The sequence below is a fragment of the Carettochelys insculpta genome, unplaced genomic scaffold, assembly GCF_033958435.1.
Source record: "Carettochelys insculpta isolate YL-2023 unplaced genomic scaffold, ASM3395843v1 scaffold_0082, whole genome shotgun sequence".
Taxonomy (NCBI): Eukaryota; Metazoa; Chordata; order Testudines; family Carettochelyidae; genus Carettochelys; species Carettochelys insculpta.
Window position 1 is genome coordinate 15,001 of NW_027439119.1, and position 5,000 is coordinate 20,000.

The window sequence follows — 5,000 nt, forward strand, 5'->3', positions numbered from 1 at the left end:
CCCCTGCTCGCTCTAGCCGCCGTGTGTGTGGTGACCCCGCCGCGCCTCGCGGCGGGCCGGGCTTTCGGACCCCTGGGTGGGCTGACGGTGCCGCTCGGCCTCGCCCGACCGAAGCGGATGGACAGCCGGAGGGGGGGTGGCGGCTCGGACCGCCGACCCGCCCCGTCAAGGACGCAGCGCACGAGGGGGCCGTGGGACGGGCCCGCGCCCGTTGCCCGACGAGCCCCCGTGGGGTGGAAGGGGTCCCCCCCCTGCCGGGGAACGTCCCTCCAAGCACGGGTGCGGAAGAGAAGGAGGAGCAGGGTCCCAGGTCCGCCTGAACACCGGCGCGATCCCTGCCCGCCGCGGGAAGGGTGCCGGCCCGCGAAGGGCCCTCTCCGTCTCGTCCGCGAGCGCCCCATCGATCGGAAGGAGGAGCGGGGCCTCGCTCCCGGCGGCCGTCCCCGCGGACGTGCGCCGAGCCTCCCTCGAGAGCCCCCTCTCCGGAGGATCGGGCCCGAGACGACACCCCGAACCGCCGCAGACGTCCCCGCAGACGTCCGCCCGGGTCCCTCGTCCGAGTCCCCGGGAAGGGCCTTCACACGACGGTCGGTCTCTCTCACGTGTACGTCTCTAAAGGCTGGAGCCAGACAAGCCTTCTCTTACTATTCTCCCGGTACCTGTCGTAACCTTATACGTGAAAAGTCCCCCAGCGGCAACAGGCGGGAACGACTCACAAAAGCGGCCGACCGCCTGGAACTCTAGGTCGGCTGCACGGGTCAAATTCAACCCCATTCGGACTTCCAGAGCTCAGCCGGCCACCAGGTCAACCTCGCTGAAAGCGCCAGAGGTTGACCTGGTGTCCGGGGACCGAATCGGACACCAGGTCAACCTCCGCTAAAGCGGCCGGGGTTGACCTGTTGTCCCTGCCGGACTTAGAAAATTTTTCTCTGCCGCCTGGGACCGGGGTTGACCTGTTGTCCCTGCCGGACTTAGAAATTTTTTCTCTCCAGCCTGGGACCGGGGTTGACCTGTTGTCCCTGCCGGACTTAGAAAATTTTTCTCTCCCGCCCGGGACCGGGGTTGACCTGTTGTCCCTGCCGGACTTAGAAATTTTTTCTCTGCCGCCCGGGACCGGGGTTGACCTGTTGTCCCTGCCGGACTTAGAAAATTTTTCTCTCCCGCCTGGGACCGGGGTTGACCTGTTGTCCCTGCCGGACTTAGAAAATTTTTCTCTGCCGCCTGGGACCGGGGTTGACCTGTTGTCCCTGCCGGACTTAGAAAATTTTTCTCTGCCGCCTGGGACCGGGGTTGACCTGTTGTCCCTGCCGGACTTAGAAAATTTTTCTCTCCCGCCTGGGACCGGGGTTGACCTGTTGTCCCTGCCGGACTTAGAAATTTTTTATCTGCCGCCTGGGACCGGGGTTGACCTGTTGTCCCTGCCGGACTTAGAAAATTTTTCTCTGCCGCCTGGGACCGGGGTTGACCTGTTGTCCCTGCCGGACTTAGAAAATTTTTCTCTCCCGCCTGGGACCGGGGTTGACCTGTTGTCCCTGCCGGACTTAGAAATTTTTTCTCTGCCGCCTGGGACCGGGGTTGACCTGTTGTCCCTGCCGGACTTAGAAAATTTTTCTCTCCCGCTCGGAACCGGGGTTGACCTGTTGTCCCTGCCGGACTTAGAAAATTTTTCTCTGCCGCCTGGGACCGGGGTTGACCTGTTGTCCCTGCCGGACTTAGAAAATTTTTCTCTCCCGCCTGGGACCGGGGTTGACCTGTTGTCCCTGCCGGACTTAGAAATTTTTTCTCTGCCGCCTGGGACCGGGGTTGACCTGTTGTCCCTGCCGGACTTAGAAAATTTTTCTCTCCCGCCTGGGACCGGGGTTGACCTGTTGTCCCTGCCGGACTTAGAAATTTTTTCTCTGCCGCCTGGGACCGGGGTTGACCTGTTGTCCCTGCCGGACTTAGAAATTTTTTCTCTCCAGCCTGGGACCGGGGTTGACCTGTTGTCCCTGCCGGACTTAGAAATTTTTTCTCTCCCGCCCGGTACCGGGGTTGACCTGTTGTCCCTGCCGGACTTTGAAATTTTTTCTCTGCCGCCTGGGACCGGGGTTGACCTGTTGTCCCTGCCGGACTTAGAAAATTTTTCTCTCCCGCTCGGAACCGGGGTTGACCTGTTGTCCCTGCCGGACTTTGAAAATTTTTCTCTCCCGCCTGGGACCGGGGTTGACCTGTTGTCCCTGCCGGACTTGGAGCCCGAGGAGGGGATCGGCCACCAGGTCAACCTCTGCTAAAGCGCCCGAGGTTGACCTGGTGCCCGGGGAGCGAATCTGACACCAGGTCAACCTCTGCTAAAGCGCCCGAGGTTGACCTGGTGCCCGGGGAGCGAATCGGACACCAGGTCAACCTCTGCTACGGCGGCCGGGGTTGACCTGCTGTCCCTGCCGGACTTAGAAAATTTTTCTCTCCCCGCCCGGAACCGGGGTTGACCTGTTGTCCCTGCCGGACTTGGAGCCCGAGGAGGGGATCGGCCACCAGGTCAACCTCCGCTGAAAGCGGCCACGGTTTACCTGGTGCCCGGGGAGCGAATCGGACACCAGGTCAACCTCCGCTAAAGCGGCCGGGGTTGACCTGCTGTCCCTGCCGGACTTGGAGCCCGAGGAGGGGATCGGCCACCAGGTCAACCTCCGCTGAAAGCGGCCACGGTTTACCTGGTGCCCGGGGAGCGAATCGGACACCAGGTCAACCTCTGCTAAAGCGCCCGAGGTTGACCTGGTGCCCGGGGAGCGAATCTGACACCAGGTCAACCTCCGCTAAGGCGCCCGAGGTTGACCTGGTGCCCGGGGAGCGAATCGGACACCAGGTCAACCTCCGCTAAAGCGCCCGAGGTTGACCTGGTGCCCGGGGAGCGAATCGGACACCAGGTCAACCTCTGCTACGGCGGCCGGGGTTGACCTGCTGTCCCTGCCGGACTTAGAAAATTTTTCTCTCCCCGCCCGGAACCGGGGTAGACCTGTTGTCCCTGCCGGACTTGGAGCCCGAGGAGGGGATCGGCCACCAGGTCAACCTCCGCTGAAAGCGGCCACGGTTTACCTGGTGCCCGGGGACCGAATCGGACACCAGGTCAACCTCTGCTAAAGCGGCCGGGGTTGACCTGCTGTCCCTGCCGGACTTGGAGCCCGAGGAGGGGATCGGCCACCAGGTCAACCTCCGCTGAAAGCGGCCACGGTTTACCTGGTGCCCGGGGAGCGAATCGGACACCAGGTCAACCTCTGCTAAAGCGCCCGAGGTTGACCTGGTGCCCGGGGAGCGAATCGGACACCAGGTCAACCTCTGCTAAAGCGCCCGAGGTTGACCTGGTGCCCGGGGAGCGAATCGGACACCAGGTCAACCTCCGCTAAAGCGCCCGAGGTTGACCTGGTGCCCGGGGAGCGAATCGGACACCAGGTCAACCTCCGCTAAAGCGCCCGAGGTTGACCTGGTGCCCGGGGAGCGAATCGGACACCAGGTCAACCTTCCGCTGAAGCGGCCGGGGTTGACCTGCTGTCCCTGCCGGACTTGGAAAATTTCTCTCCCCGCCTCGGACCGGGGTTGACCTGCTGTCCCTACCGGACTTAGAACATTTTTCTCTCCCCGCCCCGGCCCGGGGGTTAACCTCGGGGCGCACAGCTTCCCGGGTCTGACGTGCACGTCCTGTCACCTCCCGGGCCCGGCGTCCTCGTCCTCCCTTCCCCTTGGGCCGGCTCGGAGGAAGTTTTCCCTCGGCCCGGCCTCCGGGTTAATTGTTTGGGCCCGGCTGACTGAGGCCAGGCTGCTGACGCTAAAGCCCGGGGAGGCGGGGGCCTACGGCCATACCGGACCGAATGCCCCCGATCTCGTCCGATCTCGGAAGGTAAACCGTCCCGGGCCTGGCTAGTACCTGGATGGGTGACCGCCTGGGAATCCCAGGTGCCGTAGGCAGCTTTTGGCCCCAGCGGGGGTAGAGCGGGGCGTGTGTCTGCCGTGCGGGAGCAGGGAAGCCGTGAGGCCAAGGCGGCGCGACGGTCCTGGGGGGCGCTGAGGCCTTTCCCTCTGCCTGCCTGCGTGTCGGGGGCGGGGGGGCGGGCGAGGAAGCTTAGGCCCTCACCCGGTGCGGTGCGATGGCTTGGGTCGGGTCGGGGAGAGGGAAGAAAGCGTGTGTGGAGCGTTGGTGGGGCAGGTGTGTGTGTGGGAGTGCTGGGTGGGGCAGGCCGTTGAGGCGGTGGCGGTGGTGGTGTTTTTGGTGGGAGTGAGTTGGGGTCAGGTGGGTGTGGGGTCCCCCCCGGGGGGTGGATGGTCTGAGGGTTAAGGCTTGGAACGTGCGTCTTGGGGGACCGTGGGTGGAGGTTGTTGAGAGCGGGGAAGGCCCTGGGTCTCGGTTGTGGACTATTAAGCCCGGTGGAGGGGGACCGTGGGTGGAGGTTGTTGAGAGCGGGGAAGGCCCTGGGTCTCGGTTGTGGACTATTAAGCCCGGTGGAGGGGGACCGTGGGTGGAGGTTGTTGAGAGCGGGGAAGGCCCTGGGTCTCGGTTGTGGACTATTAAGCCCGGTGGAGGGGGACCGTGGGGGGAGGTTGTTGAGAGCGGGGAAGGCCCTGTGTCTCGGTTGTGGACTATTAAGCCCGGTGGAGGGGGACCGTGGGTGGAGGTTGTTGAGAGCGGGGAAGGCCCTGGGTCCCGGTTGTGGACTATTAAGCCCGGTGGAGGGGGACCGTGGGTGGAGGTTGTTGAGAGCGGGGAAGGCCCTGGGTCCCGGTTGTGGACTATTAAGCCCGGTGGAGGGGGACCGTGGGTGGAGGTTGTTGAGAGCGGGGAAGGCCCTGGGTCCCGGTTGTGGACTATTAAGCCCGGTGGAGGGGGACCGTGGGTGGAGGTTGTTGAGAGCGGGGAAGGCCCTGGGTCCCGGTTGTGGACTATTAAGCCCGGTGGAGGGGGACCGTGGGTGGAGGTTGTTGAGAGCGGGGAAGGCCCTGGGTCCCGGTTGTGGACTATTAAGCCCGGTGGAGGT

At 64.0% G+C, this 5,000-nt stretch overlaps 1 non-coding gene across 1 annotated transcript; it reads left to right on the forward strand.

Annotated features, from left to right (window-relative positions):
- The first annotated feature begins 3,817 nt into the window (after positions 1-3,817).
- LOC142006534 (5S ribosomal RNA) lies at positions 3,818-3,936 on the forward strand. Its single transcript, XR_012643596.1, has one exon. It is a non-coding gene; the product is annotated as a 5S ribosomal RNA (ribosomal RNA).
- The last annotated feature ends 1,064 nt before the right edge of the window (positions 3,937-5,000 follow it).